This window comes from Perca flavescens, chromosome 11 (genome assembly GCF_004354835.1).
Source record: "Perca flavescens isolate YP-PL-M2 chromosome 11, PFLA_1.0, whole genome shotgun sequence".
Taxonomy (NCBI): domain Eukaryota; kingdom Metazoa; phylum Chordata; class Actinopteri; order Perciformes; family Percidae; genus Perca; species Perca flavescens.
Window position 1 is genome coordinate 188,501 of NC_041341.1, and position 17,500 is coordinate 206,000.

Sequence of the window (17,500 nt, forward strand, 5' to 3'; positions counted from 1 at the left end):
CCCTCTCATTCCCCCTGCTCTAGTGTTGTCCCCTCTCATTCCCCCTGCTCTAGCGTTTCCCCCCTCTCATTCCCCCCCCCCTGCTCTAGTGTTTCCCCCTCTCATTCCCCCTGCTCTGGTGTTTTCCCCTCTCATTCCCCCTGCTCTAGTGTTGTCCCCTCTCATTCCCCCTGCTCTAGTGTTTCCCCCCCTCTCATTCCCCCTGCTCTGGTGTTTCCCCCTCTCATTCCCCCCTGCTCTAGTGTTTTCCCCTCTCATTCCCCCTGCTCTGGTGTTTTCCCCTCTCATTCCCCCTGCTCTGGTGTTTTCCCCTCTCATTCCCCCTGCTCTAGTGTTGTCCCCTCTCATTCCCCCTGCGCTGGTGTTTCCCCCTCTTATTCCCCCTGCTCTGGTGTTTCCCCCTCTCATTCCCCCTGCTCTAGCGTTTCCCCCTCTCATTCCCCCTGCTCTGGTGTTTCCCCCTCTCATTCCCCCTGCTCTAGTGTTTCCCCTCTCATTCCCCCTGCTCTAGTGTTTCCCCCTCTCATTCCTCCTGCTCTAGTGTTTCCCCCTCTCTCATTCCCCCTGCTCTAGTGTTTCCCCCTCTCATTCCCCCTGCTCTAGTGTTTCCCCTCTCATTCCCCCCCTGCTCTGGCGTTTCCCCTCTCATTCCCCCTGCTCTAGCGTTTCCCCCCTCTCATTCCCCCTGCTCTGGTGTTTCCCCTCTCATTCCCCCTGCTCTGGTGTTTCCCCCCTCTCATTCCCCCTGCTCTGGTGTTTCTCCCTCTCATTCCCCCTGCTCTAGCGTTTCCCCCTCTCATTCCCCCTGCTCTGGCGTTTCCCCTCTCATTCCCCCTGCTCTAGCGTTTCCCCCTCTCATTCCCCCTGCTCTGGTGTTTCCCCCTCTCATTCCCCCTGCTCTAGTGTTTCCCCCTCTCATTCCCCCTGCTCTGGTGTTTCTCCCTCTCATTCCCCCTGCTCTAGCGTTTCCCCCTCTCATTCCCCCTGCTCTGGTGTGTCCCCCTCTCATTCCCCCTGCTCTGGCGTTTCCCCTCTCATTCCCCCTGCTCTGTTGTTTCCCCTCTCATTCCCCCTACTCTGTTGTTTCCCCTCTCATTCCCCCCTGCTCTGGTGTTTCCCCTCTCATTCCCCCCTGCTCTGGTGTTTCCCCTCTCATTCCCCCTGCTCTGGTGTTTCCCCTCTCTCATTCCCCCTGCTCTAGTGTTTCCCCCCTCATTCCCCCTGCTCTGGTGTGTCCCCTCTCATTCCCCCTGCTCTGGCGTTTCCCCTCTCATTCCCCTGCTCTGGTGTTTCCCCTCTCATTCCCCCTGCTCTGGTGTTTCCCCTCTCATTCCCCCTGCTCTGGCGTTTCCCCCTCTCATTCCCCCTGCTCTCTCATTCCCCCTGCTCTGGCAGAAAATGTAATTTTGTAGCTGTATCCCTTCCAGCCACAGCTGATTGGATGCTGATGATGTCACCCCCCCAGGTGAGTCAGCTCCGCCTCTCATTGGCTGTGGATCAGCGCCAGCGGGCCGACTTCATCCAGCAGTCGTCCAGGAACAGCCAATGGCTGCTCTCCGTGAGACGGGACCTGGCCGAGTCGCTGGCCGTAGTCACGAGCCACCCGGTCCCGGACGTGCTGCAGTCCGAGACGCAGCGATTGGACCGCAGCCTCAGGGAGGAGGAGCTCCGGCTGTCCCTCAGCCAATCGTAACGCAGGAGGGATTAAACAAAGCTACCGACCAAAAAGGCTGCGTTCAGGGACAGTCGGGAGAGAGAGACTCTGAACTGAGCCATTCTTTCATCACCTATTTGACCCATTTTCAAAACGTTTTCTATATCAGAAATTTGGGTTTTCTTTCAACCAAATTTAACACCTGTTGACCTGCAACTTTCAGTTTTTCTGGGTCCAAATTTAAAGTGAAATAAATGTCAACATTTAGGTCGTCTTTGTCGACACTGTTTCCGACATTTTCGTCACTTTTTCCAATTTATTTTGACGTTTTTGAAGTTTTTTTTCGACATTTTTCACCCTTTTTTTTCTCAAAATGCTATAACATTTAATAAAACACGCAAATTCAATGTAAGCAGTAAACTGATGATGGATTTAACTTGTAAAGAGTAACGGTTGTATGGAGCCATCCACGTTATTACTTATTTTTGACAATGTGGTTAAAAAGAAACCCAACTTTCTGATGAAGAACCTTTTTGAAAATGGGTCAAATTTTGGAGGGTTAACGAAAAGTCTGAGTATGCAGCAGAAGAAAGACAACTGGCTTTCTTCTGACTTGTTTACGCCTTTTTTGGGAGGTTTTCTAGACTTTATAGACTCATTTGTACGTTAAGCCACTTAACTGTTCAGTAGTTCTGACCTAAACGCTGCGTTCAGGAACCAACGGGACAGTCAGGATGAACGGAGACAATCTGATCTGATCCATTCATTCATCACATATTTGACCCATTTTCAAAACGTTTTCTATATCAGAAATTTGGGTTTTCTTTCAACCAAATTTAACACCTGTTGACCTGCAACTTTTAGTTTTTCTGGGTCCAAATTTAAAATGAAATAAACGCGTTTAGGTCGTCTTTTTCGACACTGTTTCCGACGTTTTTTACGCTTTTTTCGACATTTTTTCCACTTTTATTTCTCAAAATGCTATAAAATTGAATAAAACGCACAAATTCAATGAAAGAAGTGAACTGATGATGTATTTAACTGTTCAGTAGTTCTGACCTAAACGCTGCATTCAGGAACCAAACGGGACAGTCGGGAGAAACGAAGACAATCTGAACTGATTTATTTATTGAACACAGTTTAAATCCTCCAGCTGATCTGCGATACAAATCAACAGACTGTCCCTGAACACAACATCCCGTCCCGCTCAGTTTGGACCGGTTTTCTTCACCGTTCTGCACATGGAGACGTTTTAAACTTTACAACTTTAATTTTTATTTATTTTTTACTGTTTTTTTTTGTGCTCTTGTTCTTTCACCGTCCTCCAGAGTTTACTTTAGAGTCCATGGCACATTATTTTTATACTTTTTATACGTTTAATTTGTTAGAGAACAGAAACCAACTGCAGACCTCACACACAGTAAAGAGGTTTTTACTTTTATTTTTTGTAATTTAAAAAGTAATTTGTAAGTTTACAGGCAGAGAGTTACTGTTCCACTTTTATGATTATTTTACCTCCCTCTCTCTCTCTCTCTCCCAGCCCCCTCTCTCTTTCTCCCTCCCTCTCTCCCCTTTCCTCTCCCATCCCTCTCTCTGTATCTATCTCTCTCTCCCTCTGTCTCTCTCTCTCTGTCTCTCCCTCTCTCTCTCTCCCTGTCTCTCTCTCTTTTTCTGTATCTCTCTCTCCCTCTCTCTTTTCCCTCTCCCCCTCCCTCCCTCTCTCATCCCTCTCTCTCATCCCTCCCTCTGTCCTCCCTCTCCCTCCCTCTATCTCACCATTCCTCCCTACCTCCCTCTCATCCCTCTCTCCCTCCATCTCTCCCCCTCCCTCCCTCCCTCCCTCTCTCATCCCTCCCTCTGTCCTCCCTCTCCCTCCCTCTATCTCACCCTTCCTCCCTACCTCCCTCTCATCCCTCTCTCCCTCCATCTCTCTCCCTCTCTCTAGACTTTTATGAAGTGATGTGTAAGTGTAAAAGGACATTTATGAGCAAGTTTCTAGTCCAGTTTTAATGAGAAGAAATAACTCATGTGATCAGTTATTGATCAGTTATTAAAGTTATGTAAAGTCTGTGTGAAGGTAAAACTCGACCAAATGTTTACTCACTTATTTATTGTTTTGTATTTATATTCTGTTTGACACACTACGTTTCCCATGATCCTCCAGTGCGAGTCCTGTGAAGGTCAGAGGTTTCAGCTGTGAGTGTGTGTTCAATAAGTTCAATAAAAACCAAAGTTTTCATAACATAACAACCACACTTCTTTACTACTGTAATGCTGTCAGTCTGACGGCACGCAGGATTATTATTGACCCTGAACAACACATATTATTATTATTATTATTATTATTATTATTAGCTAAATGCTGCAGAGTGGAAGCAGAACGTAGCTTAAAACGATCTCAAAGAGGCACCAGACTCCCTTGACAAAATGTCATTTTAGGTCTCAGAACACGGGAGGTGCTGCTCTACGCTGCCTCCATCGCTTAGTTAGTTGTGTGACTAAGAGTGACTAGAGCTGTGGGAACATAGAGCTGTGGGAACATAGAGCTGTGAGAACATAGGGCTGTGGGAACATAGAGCTGTGGGAACATAGAGCTGTGAGAACATAGGGCTGTGGGAACATAGAGCTGTGAGAACATAGAGCTGTGGGAACATAGGGCTGTGGGAACATAGAGCTGTGAGAACATAGGGCTGTGGGAACATAGGGCTGTGGGAACATAGAGTTGTGGGAACATAGGGCTGTGGGAACATAGGGCTGTGGGAACATAGCATGGCCTTATATCAGTGTTACTCAACTGGGGTGGGGCAGCCCCCCAGGGGGCCTTCAGAGGATGACGGGGGGAGCTGGAAGCTATATTGTGGAAAGGGGGGAGTTGAGGTGCCTTTGGGGGCATTTGTTTTAAGATGAGTTTACACCAACGAATCACAACGATACTAGTTCACACTTTAACATATCTTTTGGAGACAGCTCTCATCAGCAGCTTCTCTTTTCCTGTTGTTATCAAACATGACCTCTTTATCTCATCATCAGAGGAAACTTTGCAGCATCAGCTCTCTATCCAGTAATCAATGTCCTTTACACAAGTCTACAACCACAGAGGCTGACAGGTCTTCATACACACATTATTCAGAGAGGAGAGAGAGGGGTGGGTGTGTGGGTGTATATATGTATGTCCCTGTGTGTGTGTATATTTGTGTGTATCTCTCTGTGCATGTGTGTGTGTGTATATTTATGTCCCTGTGTGTGTGTGTGTGTAATGTTTGTGTGTGTGTGTGTGTATGTGTTTTTTATGTATATGATTGTCCCTGTATGCGTGTGTGTATGTTTGTCTCTGTGTGTGTGTGTGTGTGTATATGTGTTTGTCCCTGTGTGTGTGTGTGTGTGTGTGTATATGTTTGTCTGTGTGTGTGTGTGTGTGTGTATATATGTATATGTGTGTATATATGTTTGTCCCTGTGTGTGTGTGTGTGTGTGTGTAAGTCTTTCTTTTAATCATAAGCTGAGTGCTACACGTGAGGAGGAGGCCATTACTTCCATTTGTTAATTAACTAAAGAAAGGCTTTAACCTCTCAAGGATCACCGTCCCGTCAACGGGACACTTTGTGACTGTGGCGTCGCTGTAACCTTAATAAACCTCGATAAAACCTCGTTTTTATAACTTTAAAGCATTAAATCTTACAAATATACAGCCATGCGACACACCAATTGAAAGCTTAGCCTCTAATGATTAATTTAAGCCCACATACAAAGCATACGATGATTTATAGCAGTTACACAACTGTTACAAAGTAACAGAAAATAAAACAATTCAGCCGTAGACTGCGCAGCTGGTCGTTAGAGCTGAGAGTGCATGCATACCTGTTTTCGTTGTCCTTTCAGCAACAAAGTGGTATTTTGCCCAAAACTTGATTTTCATAAATCCCCAAGAGTCCAAGGAAATGTAATATCCAAGCTTTATATTCCAAAACGATCTCTTCGCCTCACAATGTTGACATTTCTGGCCGAATAACAACAGAAAAACGCGAAACAGTTTTCCATTTCCGCATTTCAATCGCCGATAGCTTCGCTCCCCAGCTTCCTACATGATTGCTGTGGGCGTCATCGTATTCCCTAGCTTCTAAGCTTTTGATCGACATCTCATATTAGCCAATCCGTTCAGGTTTGCCTCTGATATGGCCAATGAAAGCGGACAAGCCGATGACACCATGTCAGGGACCACGTTGAGACGATCGACATTTGCACGGACCAGTTAGATTTAAATGCTATAAGACCCGTCTACCTTTTTAGCGAATGAGCAGACAATTCGAATGATACCAAATATGGGCATGACATTTTAACCCTGTATTGGCAGGAGCTCTGTCAAAGCAAAAACTGGGCCTATCATCAGAATATCACAGCCTATGGAATTTGTAATGACTTATATCTATATATTTATGTATATAGTTATTTCTAGTATGTGTGGGATTGATGTGGGTGTGTTTGTGTATTTGAGAAGTGTTTTATTATGTATTTATTAACTTTTTTCTTTGCACTTTTCAAATTAAAATAAGAAAAACGGACAGACATTTCTGTAGAATAAAATTCATATAAAATCAATATTTAAGACTTTTTGCTTCTGGATTTTTTCTATAGTAAGCTGAGACATGTGGCTATGGCTTGGGGGTATCTGTATATCACCAGATGTGTTTACAGTATTTTATTCTAATCATTTAACAAATGTATGACTTGGACGGAAATAAAAAACCTACATTCTAGCCTCTGTAACTCTGTGTAAGTAAGTCCTAGACTCACCCTGACACTTGTAACAAAAAATTGAGTGTGTTTCCTTTCCAATGATGTCTGGCACACCCCAGAGTGTCAAAGTATATGGGAGCTGTACCACTTTTAATTTGGGTATGTCGTTTAGACCAAAAAGCATGAAATTTCAGCTGAATCTTAAAATGGGAGAGAGTCATTAGTGCTTGTGTTTCACCTTTTGTTATGTTTTTATTGGAATGGCTGGTTTTGTTTGTAGTGTATTTAATTCCCAAATTTAGTTTGTCTCATCCCTACATTGTATATTATGGATTTATGATTCCACCTCACCTCCTATTAACTCCTGATGTAATCCAGAAATCAAGCAGCCCCATAAGACTGCTGAGTTATTCTCCCCCAGTAAAGAAATACACTCAACACTTGAACATAGCTTCATGGTGACAACCAGATAGTGTTGTGGGCGGCACATGAAGTGAGACTCAGTGGTGAGTGTTGATTGGCTCATACTCATCTAACATCTACCAACCAGATAGTGTTGTGGGCGGGACATGAAGTGAGACTCGGATGTGAGTGTTGATTGGCTCATACTCGTCTAACATCTACCAACCAGATAGTATTGTGGGCGGGACATGACGTGAGACTCAGTGGTGAGTGAGAGGGGAGCAGAGGGAGAGACTCAGAGCTGTAGCTGAGACAAAGTACAACACCTTTTATTTCATTAACTTTATAATAAAACACAGATACAGATCATCTGCAAACTGCCAAATATGGGACAGAGCCTTTCCAGTTGTTGCTCCACGACGGTGGAAGCTGCTGCCTTCACATATCAGATGCGCTCCCTCCATTTCTGTTTTTATATCTGGGATAAAGACACATTTATATTAGAGATGCACCGATAGACCGGCCGGTGACCGGAATTGGCCTGTTTTCACGTGCTCGGCCATGACCGGCGACCGGCAGGTCAGTCTGACATATGCCGATTTCATGCCGGTCAACGCTACAATTAACTAACAACATAAGTTATACGAGTTACAGTTCTCAAGGACGCACACACGGGCGCCACAACACAGTCTCTTTTTCTTTTCTCTCAACTTCTCCGCCGTGTGTGGCGCTATTCTCCCACATGTAGGGAACCTGGTGAATTAACCTGCAACACCTGTTTGGAGATTCTTCAGCGTGTGAGCAGAAGATAACAAGTTTGCAATATGCAACACCTGCAAGGAGAATGTAGGGCGTGGAGGGACCACACCAAAAACCAGAATCACATTTCTTTAGTGTGATATTGGATGTGAAAAGAAGGAAATGGTTCTAACATTGCTCTATAAATGTGTGTGAATGTCCCACACCAGGAGTAATTTATATAGTTTTATTTTATAGTGATCTATTATGCGTTCAAAAAATGTTCAATGTTCTGTGCAAAATGTTCTATTAAAGAAAAGATAGAATATAAATATTTGTGTGTGCTGTAAAGTGGTTAGAAATCGGAATCGGCTTAGAAAGTTGTAATCGGTGAATCTCTATTTATTATAATAGAGATTCACCGACTTTGGTCAGATTAATGTGTGTTTAAATGTGCTCTAGAAATCTACTTTACATACTGAAAGTTAACATAAGAAACATTTTACAGACCGAGAGATATGTTGCTTATAATAATTAATCAGAAATCACAATCAGAACAAGTTTTATAGTTCATTAATAATGTTTATTACACAGACGATAGATTATAGATATAGACCAAGATATAATAACAAGTTTATAACACTGACAACACTGCAAGATACAAATATCATGAATGCATTGAAGACAATTCATATTCCTTCATATATAATATACAACATCACATCATCTTTAGATTTAAAATAAAACATCTGGAACACACACATACACACACAGACACACAGACACACACATACACAGACACACACACACACACAGAGACATATACACGTACACATGCACACACACACACATAAAGGTAAAATAATTTGTATTAAAACTCTTAGGTGACAGTAATGTTAAAAAGTGAATTCCCAACATGTTAAACTATTAAACCAATGTCCCCTAACATATACGATACAATATAATACCATATATATATATATATATATATATATATATATATATATATATATATATATACACACACACAACATAATACAGATGATAAGGGAACATTTGCACCCTGGCAGGATCAAAAGTTAGCTTCTAACATTTAAATCTTATGTTATATTATTATAATAATAGTCATTGTGTATTTACATCTTATTTCCCATGATTTCTGTTTGTTGTTTTTGTCTTTTGTGTTCTAGTTTAAATGTTTTCTCTGCATGAATGTGTCCCATCCCTTGTTTTAAAGCCAGTGTATACCAGGCTGTATTAAAGCCAATGATGAAATGATCATATATGCATATTAAGTGTGTGTGTGAGGTGAAAGCTGAGCTCCTCTCCGTGTCCTCAGGTTCACAGCGACTACAGCAGCACAGAGCATCAGCAGCAGGACACTGAGCACTGAGCATCGCACTTTGAAGAAGGTGGAGTAAATCCCAAAGGGCTCCATGTACACCAACACAGTTCTCTCTGTTAACTCACACTGATAATCATAATCATAAACTACACACCAGTACTCCCCTGCGTCTCCCACTGAGATATTAGAGATAACCAGGCTCCCATTATCATAGTCCCTGTTCACTCTGCTCATGCTCTGATCATACATTACACTAAAGGTTCGGTCCGACTTGATAAACCAGACATGTCCATTAGCCTCTCCCCAATCTCTGCATTTGAGAGTGACTTCTTCTCCCTCTGAGAAGAGCTCTACAGAAAGGAGGCCAAATTTGGGGCACACCACCAGATAATACGTTTGCACTCTCATAGAGCCTTTACAGGAGTACCAACCTGAGTGATTTAACATTAGAGATGAAAACAGCAGCGAGTAGTTTTGGTCTACTGAAGGAACAGTCTGGTTGTGTAGTCCTAGGTCATTGGAGATCCGATTAGACCAACGTGGGGGCTGTTCATCAGTGGAGTCAGCGATAGTGCATGGTAGCACAGCGGTCTCTCCCAGTGAGCCATAGATCATCTCAGACTGTAGGTACAACTCTACAGGTTGACTGCTAACACACTGCTGTTGGTTCATCACCAGACAGTTGTACCGTGTAAAGTCTGTTACTGTGACGTTGGATACACGAAGAGCTGATGTGTTTGTCACTTGGTATCTTCCTGTAACATTGTCCATCACGGATGTCATATTGTCCCCAAAAACTCTGTTCCATGTTTCTTGCTTATATCTAGAGTCCAGTCTGAGCCACAGGATATCCAGATTATCAGCTGCTCCGTCACATGGCAGGTCCACTGGTTCTCCAAGTCTCACTGTGATATATAACCAATATATTAAAGTACAAACAGTAATAGTGATGTCGTTCTCATGCGTCACGTTGCCCTCAGTCCAGCACTCCTCTCGGTATATGCCAGAGTCTGAATGGGTCAGGTTGAGGATGGTGTAAGAAGAAGTATTCACCGTGCTGACCAGTCGTTGTTTCAGGTGTTGAGGTACTGAGGAGCTGTTGGACCAGAGGTCAGAGGTGTTCCACAGGACAAGCTTCTCCTCACCAACACATCTGGAGATCAGGCAGGAGTTGGTGTTGTCGGGGAGCTTGAAGGTGTGAGAGTCTCCTTCTTCTTGGATGATGATCCGTTCATGTGCACGGATGTTGTTGATGAGAGCAAACAGCAGGAAGGAGAGCTCTGTGACTGCAGCCATTCTGCTCCGAGGTCGACAAACACTGACACCACTCAGCTCATATACTCTCTACACCAACACTCATCAGCAGCTGCTCTTTATCTGTTACAAACATGACTTCTTTATCTCATCATCAGAGGGAACTTTGCAGCTTCAGCTCTCTATCCAGTAATCAATGTCCTTTACACGACTCTAAAACCACAGAGGCTGACGTGACTTCATACACACATTATTCAGAGAAGGGGGTGGGGGGTGTATGTCCTTGTGTGTCTGTGTGTTTGTGTGTCTGTGTGTCTGTGAGTGTGCATGTGTGAGCGTGCGAGTGTGTACGTGTGTGGTGTGTGCATGCGCATGTTTGTGTGTGAACCACACCCATGAGTTGTGTGTCTTTGTGTGTGTGTGCGAACCACATCCCTGAGTCCCAGAAGGCCCTGGGGCTGACTGCCGCCACCGGCGAGGCCACACACACACACCCACACACACACACACACACACACACACACACACACACACACACACACACACACACTTTGGATCTTTGTACAGCTGCAGGTCTTTAAACCAACAACCAATCAGCTCACATATTACTGAGAGTATAAAGTGTGTATCTGACAGCAGTTTCCCTTCTTCTTCCAGTCTTTGGGCTAAGCTATGCTAACAGTGTCCTTCTGTTTCCAGTCTTTGTGCTAAGCTAGGCTAACAGTATCCCTCTGCAGCACAGATGCATTCTGTGATAGGAGAATCATGCTGAGACAAGAGCATGATGTTTCCGACTGCACTTGAAAGCAGTACTTTACTAAGTCTCTCTCTCTGTCTGTCTGTCTGTCTGTCTGTCTGTCTCTGTGTGTCAAGTTATGTATGGTTCACACTTCAGCTCTTTGCCAAAACTTGAAAAAGGCCTCTTTAAGGACTGAAGGATGCAAGGGACAACTCAGGTTTCTTCTGACTTTTCTTTTATTTAATTCCAGTTAAGTTTGTTTCAGATGGATTTCGGTTTGTAGGTACAAGCAGCAGAGGAATTATTAATAGCAGCAGAAGATTGTAGTAACTTAGCAGTAGTAGTAGAAGATTGTAGTAAGTTAGCAGTAGTAGTAGAAGATTGTAGTAAGTTAGCAGTAGTAGTAGAAGATTGTAGTAAGTTAGCAGTAGAAGTAGAATATTGTAGTTAGTAGTAGTACTAGTAGAAGATTGTAGTAAGTTAGCAGTAGAAGTAGAAGATTGTAGTTAGTAGTAGTAGTAGTAGTAGAAGTTTGTAATAAGTTAGCAGTAGTAGTAGAAGATTGTCGTAAGTTAGCAGTAGAAGTAGAAGATTGTAGTTAGTAGTAGTAGTAGTAGTAGTAGGTTGATAACCTTTACAAAAGGCAAAAACACAAAAAATATTACTTTAAGAACATTTTTAAATTAAATATATCATTTCATTGTAGTCATATTATAAATAGCATTTAGATTTAACTAAGTCTAAGGAGAAACTTCTCCCAGCAAAATCAAACAAACACATATAGCCTCAAATTTCAAACAATATGGTATTAATATTTTAACTGAAAACTATACATTTCAAATACCATCCATCCATCCATCCATCCATCTTCGTCCGCTTATCCGGTGTCGGGTCGCGGGGGGAGCAGCTCCAGCAGGGACCCCAAACTTCCCTTTCCCGAGCAACATTAACCAGCTCCGACTGGGGGATACAATATGAAAATAAACAATTGTCGATTAGCTTGCCATCCATCATTTTTTCCTAAATATAATTATCAAATTAGACAATTGTTCTCAATTCTCTGCACAATTAAACACTTAACAACTTGCAACAATTTTACACAATGTCCATTTTCCATCCGGTTGCATCTACAGTTTTCTTAAATGTGTCTGACTGAGAGTTCCCTCTTCCATGAAGGAATTCCAGTGAATTGCTTTTTCACCAAACATTTCGCCACCTGCTATCACAAAAGGTGCACCAGTTTAAATGTTCCCCAGGGAAACACAAGCTAATGATGGGTTCCACGTTGCATGCACTTTCTGGCCCCCTGCTCGTATTTTATCTTGCAAACAAGTTGAAAAGGTGAATGCTTATGTCAAATGTGAAAAATCTCAGCATATAGCAATAACCCTGTGCGCCACTCATTTTAACTTTTGCCTGTGAATTGCTCTGCCTGTGTGCTTTTTTAATTAACAAATTGCACGTGTGTTTTGGTGAATTTTGGTGTTTGTATGTTTTGCGTTTGCTGTGCCCGTGTGTTGATGTATTGCATGCGTGCCTCTTTAACCATGGCGTTTGAACAATTGTATTTATGGTGGGGTTATGAATATATAAACCCCACTAGCGGAAGGCAGAGGACATTGTGGATCGCTAACCGTAACAGACCGAAGCAAGTGCAGTCAAACGAGTGGTGGCGCAGATCTGGGCACGACACATCGACGGAGAACGAAGCAGCCACCTGAATGATGATTTTAACGCCTGTGTTCAGATAAGTGAAGGAAAGTCCTCTAGCGCAGTGGTTCCCAACCTTTTTTCCTTGGCGCCCCCCTACTCATGTCTAAGAAAAGCTGAGCCCCCTCCCCCGAAACCAAAGTTGCGGTAACTCTCGAGATAGAGCCTTACTTTCTTTTTTGATACAGAGGAGTTATCAGCACTGTTACGTTTCTCCTCCATGTTTCATTCATAAAATTGTGATGCCGTGGCGGCAGGAAAAATGAGGATACAACAAAATATATAGTTTTCATACAGACTTTTGTATACATTAGATATTCTAGTGTATTATCATCATTTGTTTAACATGTGCAAAACAATTTTTTTTACCTCAACCTCAAACCAGATAAAGACTCGCGCCCCCCCTGTGATCTTTGCCGCCCCCCCTGGGGGTGCCCGGACCCCAGGTTGGGAACCACTGCTCTAGCGTACCCACTCCGGGTGTGTGAGAAAGCTGTTCTTGTGTGTTGTGCTTGACGAAGGGCTGTCCTTATTCCTCCTCAGTGCCTCCAGTGCTGGCATCATATCGCGGAGTGGCGTAGGGGAAGAGAAGCCCAAGCTGCCCCCAGTGGAATCAGCCCACCCTCTCGCTACCTGCTTAACGAACACACTGACGCCATATGGACTTTGAAATTGGGGTTGGAGCTCGGACTAAAACCGGTCGGCTTTCTTGTTACTTTTTTAAATCCTGAGAACTATTTTTATCTTTTGTTTCTTAGTTTGTCATAAATAAAGTGTCAATTTAAGATGAGTGTGTGTGTGTGTGTGTGTGTGTGTGTGTGTGTGTGTGTGTGTGTGTTCCAGTTGATGAATAGTAGAATAGTAACTAACTCATCCACTTGAGCTTGTAACGTTAGCATAACATGGCACAGCATGGCCTTATATCAGTGTTTCTCAACAGGGGTGGTATAGCCCCCAGGGTGGTATTGAAGCTATATTGTGGAAATGGGGGGGGGCATTGAGGTGCCTTTGGGGGGGCATTTGTTTTAAGGCAAGTTTACACCAACGAATCACAATAATACAAGTTTACACTTTAACATTTCTTTTGGAGACAGCTCTCATCAGCAGCTTCTCTTTTTCTGTTGTTATCAAACATGACTTCTTTATCTCATCATCAGAGGAAACTTTGCAGCATCAGCTCTCTATCCAGTAATCAATGTCCTTTACACGACTTTAAACCACAGAGGCTGACGTGACTTCATGCACACATTTTTCAGAGAGGGATTGTGTGTGTTTTTGTGTGTGTATATGTTTGTCCCTGTCTGTGTTTATATGTGTGTCTGTGTGTGTGTCTGTGTGTGTTTCTGTGTGTGTCTGTGTCTTTGTGTATGTGTCTGTGTGTCTGTGTGTGTGTGTACGTGTGTAAGTGTTCCTATGTGTGTTTGTGTGTGTTTGTGTGTGTCTGTATGTCTGTGTGTGTATGTTTGCCCCTCTTTGTGTGTGTATATGTTTGTCCCTGTGTGTGTGTGTGGGTCTGTGTATGTTTCTGTGTGGTTGTGTGTTTGTGTATATGTGTGTCTGTGTGTGTGTGTGTGTGTGTGTGTAGGATTTTGTTGCCTGGGTAAATCAAATTAAATCTCCATATCATCCAATCTCATGTGAAAGAGAGGGAAAGCCTTCAGCTTCACCTGAGATTAGGAATTTATGGAGATTATAACACATGTAATGAATGATGAATAGTAACTAAAACATCCACTTGAGCTTTGAATAATGTGCAGATTCAGCTTGTAACGTTAGCATCACGTGGCGCAGCATGGCCTTATATCAGTGTTACTCAATGGGGGTGGCAATTTTACACCAACAATCCAAGTTTACTCTTTCACATTTCTTTTGGAGACAGCTCTCATCAGCTGCTGCTGTTTTCCTGTTGCTATCAAACATGACTTCTTTATCTCATCATCAGAGGAAAATTTGCACCCTCAGCTCTCTATCCAGTAATCAGTGTCCTTTATATGACTCTGAAACCACAGAGGCTGACGTGTCTTCATACACACATTATGCAGAGAGGAGAGGTGTGTGTGTGTGTTTGTGTGTGTTTCTGTGTGTGTGTGTGTGTGTGTGTGTGTGTATATGTTTGTCCCTGTCTGTTTGTGTGTGTGTGTGTGTGTGTGTCTGTGTGTGTTTCTGTGTATGTGTGTGTGTATGTATGTGTGTGTGTATGTGTGTGTTTGTGTGTCTGTGTGTGTCTGTGTGTGTGTCTTTGTGTATGTGTGTGTCTGTGCGTGTGTGTGTGTGTGTGTGTGTGTCTGTTTGTGTGTCTTTGCATGTGTGTGTCTGTGTCTGTTTCTGTGTTTGTATGTGTCTGTGTGTGTCTGTGTGTGTGTCTTTGTGTATGTTTGTGTGTGCATGTGTCTGTGTGTATATGTGTGTGTGTGTTTGTATATGTTTTTCCCTGTGTGTTTGTGTGTCTGTGTGTATGTGTGTGTGTATATGTTTGTCCCTGTGTGTGTGTGTTTGTGTCTGTGTGTATGTGTGTGTATATGTTTGTCCCTGTGTGTGTATATGTTTGTCCCTGTGTGTGTGTGTGTTTGTCCCTGTGTGTGTATGTGTGTATATGTTTGTCCCTGTGTGTGTGTGTGTGTGTGTCTGTCTGTGTATGTAAGTAAGTAAAGTTTATTTGTATAGCACCTTTCACAGATAAAAATCACAGTGCTTCACAGTAAAATGCAATACAACACAAGAAGTCACAATACAAGCAAAATTGAAATACAAATAGAAAACATAAAACTCGACTAAAGCCTGCTTGAACAGCAGAGTCTTCAGCTGCTTTTTAAAAGATTCGACAGAATCCACACAACTTAGCGAGAGAGGCATGTCATCCCATAGCCTAGGAGCCACTGCTGGGAATGACCGATCCCCTCTAGTTTTAAAATTAGTGCGGGGAACCACTAATAGCCTCTGACCTAATGATCTCAGACTATGGGTGGGGGTATGTAGCTGTATCAAATCAGAGATGTATGAAGGAACTTGACTGTGCAAGGCTCTGAAAGTAATGACCAGGATTTTAAATTGAATGATATACTGGACCGGTAACCAGTGAAGTGCTGCTAAAACAGGCGTGATGTGTGCTCTTTTGTTAATGTGAATTAAAAGCCTTGCAGCAGAGTTCTGATCAGTCTGGAGACGATAAAGCTGATTCTTACTCAGACAGGTAAAAAGACTGTTACAGTAATCTAAACGTGAAGAAATGAAAGCATGAATGATCATCTCTAATTCATTCTTAGTCACAAGTGTTCTTAAAGAAATATTTCTCAGTTGGAAATGTGTCTATGAGTGTGAGTGTGTATGTTTGTGTGTGAGTGTGTATGTTTGTGTGTGTGTGTGTGTGAGTGTGTATGTTTGTGTGTGTGTGTGTGTGTGTGTGTGTGTGTGTGTGTGTGTGTGTGTGTGTGTGTGTGTGTGTGTGTGTGTGTGTGTGTGTGTGTGTGTGTGTGTGTGTGTGTGTGTGTGTGTGTGTGTGTGTGTAAGGCTTTCTTTTAATCATAAGCTGAGTTCTACACATGAGGAGGAGGCCATTACTTCCATTTGTTAAGTAAACTAAAGAAGTAATGTGCAGGTTGAATTCATAACTGAAAAAAACACATAAATAGAAATTGCTATGTTACACAAACCCTAAAGCAGAAATTTTGATGAAAGCGTGCCCATTTTAAGCTAGGCTCTGAAATACGCCTTTCCCACTTCTATTGCGTCATATGACGTAGGCAGAGGCAAACAAGAGCTCTCTCATTGTCGTAGTTAGAGCAGTGGCGAGAGACAGAGCAAGATATAGAGAAAGTTTTAGAGATGCCATAATGGTAAACTATTGTGTTTGTGCTGGTTGCATGAATTCCAGCCTGTCAGGACATTGTGTCCATCATTTCCCTTGTAGGAAAAGCAAGGCTTTTTGTTTTTGGGTGCATTTTGTCCAGGTGAAGAGTGCAGACTTCACTGCCGTGTCTGTCACACACTCAGTCGTTTGTGGCGCTCATTTCATTTCCGGAGATTTGTTGGAGTCTCGGATGGGATTTCGGAGTAAGGACCATGTGAGGCTGATTACCGCTGCTGTTCCTTCGGTGCACTCGACAGTATCAAGTCCACCACCATCAAAGCTTTCACCTGAATCTGGCGCAGGCAGGACTGATGGACCAAGTGCTAGCACTAGCAGAAATTCCATGCACCGAAAACGACCTCTTAGCATAGTAAGTCTTACTTTCAATTCTTTTAACTCTTAATTTGGCTAATTTCGTAATATTTTAGTCTAATAATTTCAGAATAGAGAAGTAATTGTATGCGTGCATGTATTGGGCAATCCACAATCTAGCTAGCTAGTAACATGCTAACATGTATGTTAGTTTGGCCATTGCATTAGCAAACATTTGGTAGCTGATGATTTGATGACAGGAGTAGCTAAAATTGCGTCTGAAACCATTCCATCATCTGGATTAAAAATGTGCTGACTGTTGGCAGGCAGCTAACCCAACACCCCAGTTTCCCCCTCATTTTACTAAGCTAGCTATAAGCTGTTAGCAGGCAGCTAGCTAGCCCAACCCTCCACTTTCCCCCGCATTTCAATTCAGACCATTCTCCCGCCCGATTTTGTATCCCAGTAGGCTATTCTCTGGTAATTTACAAAGTCCAAATTGATATATTAATCAATATGCTGAAATCCCCTAGATTTTGCCACTCAAATGTTGAAACTTATAGGTTCTCATTATGAATCTCCTTACCATACAAATCAAATCATAGGCCTACATAATTGAAAATGCAATGTGTCTGAGCTTCTTTGACTTTATTTCTAATTCATAAAATAATAAATTAAATAATAAATAATAAATTGTTGTAGCTCCTTGGGACATTGTAATGCTAATTGTGCAAACAAGCCACAATTGTACAGGAGAAGGTATTT